The following is a 1,705-nucleotide window of genomic DNA, read 5'->3' as shown; positions in this document are numbered from 1 at the left end:
AATTTTCAAAATCACTCGGCTGCGTGGCAGTCCCAGCAGATTGGAAAACAGCTAGTGTGACACCACTGTTAAAAAATGGAGATGGATAAAACATTGGGAATTATTGATCAGTTAGCTTAAGTTCTGCAGTGGGGAAGATGCTTGAGTGTATTATCAAGGAAGAAATAGCAGGGCATCGCGATAGAAATTGGACAGATGTAACGTAGGCTCCTGAAGGTTCAAACAGTGATGTTATGTTGCAGCTGTACAAGATGCTGGTGAGGCTATCCTTGGTGTACTGTGTGCACTTTTGGTCCCCTTACTTGAGAACGAACGTACTGGCACTGGTGGTGGAAGGGGTGCACAGAAGGTTCACTGGGTTGATTCCGGAGTTGAGGAGGTTAGCCTATAAAGAGAGACTGCATAGATTAGGATTATTTTCTTTGGAATTTAGAAAAATGAGGGGGCAATCTGACTGAAACATAAAACATTGAACAGAATAGATTAGAGAGAATTGTAAATTATGCTTCCACTTGTGGGTGAAATTCGGACAGGAGGGCATAGCCACAGGATTAGAGGGAGCAGATTGAGGTCTGAGTTCAGAAGGACCTTCTTCACACAGACAGATGTTCATGTATGGAATACCTTGCCTAGCGAAGAAGTTGACGCTAGTGCAACAATTTTTGTTAAGAGCGATACTTCATTTGAACAACAAATGAAATAAGGGATACAGTGAGAGGGCGCGTAAGCGTAGTTGAGTCTTTAGAAAGATCAGCAATGATGTCATTGAACGGCGGAGTAGGCTTGAAGAGCCGGACAGCCTAATCTTGCTCGGGTGTTTGGGCTCTATGCATTTATGTGTCACAAAATCAGCGATGCAGAGGGAAGACTCCATGGGGCCAATTGGTTCAGGTGTTGGGAGTGAAGGCAGAGTGCAACAGAGTTTCCTGCATGGAATGGTCCCTATGGATGGTGGACAGGGACAGAAGAGGGATATATGTCTGATGATGGTATCTCTCTAGAGGTGGATGAAATTTTAAAAAAATCGATGATCACTTGAATCACCACTGCGAATACATTAGCCAACTTTTAGAGGTGCGCCATTGAGATTATTATGTCTGGATGTATCAGTACCTGGTATGGCACCTGTACCATTCAAGATCGGAGATGTCTACAGCGAGTGGTGAAATCGCCCCGGACAATCCAAAGGCCAACCCAGTATATGTTTACATATTATTTATACATCTATGCTACTTAACACTGAGATCTGTTTGTACTGATCGCAAGATAAAGCTTTTCACTGTGCTTCACTACACGTGACAATAAATTCAATTCAATTCAATTGTGAAATGTCGACGAGATGGATTTTTGGAGCAGCTTGTGGTGGAGTCAAGTAGGGAACAGACAATACTGGATTCAGAGTTGTGCAATGAGGCAGACGTGACAAAGAAGCTGAAGATGAAGGAACCCTTAGGAAGCGGTGATGATAATATGATTGAATTTACCCTATAATTTGAGAGGGAGAATATACAATCAGAAGTGGATTAGATTAGATTACTTACAGTGTGGAAACAGGCCCTTCCGCCCAACAAGTCCACACCAACCCGCCGAAGCGTAACCCACCCAGACCCATTCCCCTACATTTATCCCTTCACCTAACACAACGGGCAATTTAGCATGACCAATTCACCGGACCTGCACATTTTTTGGATTGTGGGAGGAAACC

The sequence above is a fragment of the Chiloscyllium plagiosum genome, unplaced genomic scaffold, assembly GCF_004010195.1.
Source record: "Chiloscyllium plagiosum isolate BGI_BamShark_2017 unplaced genomic scaffold, ASM401019v2 scaf_11537, whole genome shotgun sequence".
Lineage (NCBI taxonomy): Eukaryota > Metazoa > Chordata > Chondrichthyes > Orectolobiformes > Hemiscylliidae > Chiloscyllium > Chiloscyllium plagiosum.
The sequence above is the reverse complement of the archived record's forward strand: the minus strand, read 5'-3'. Positions refer to the sequence as shown.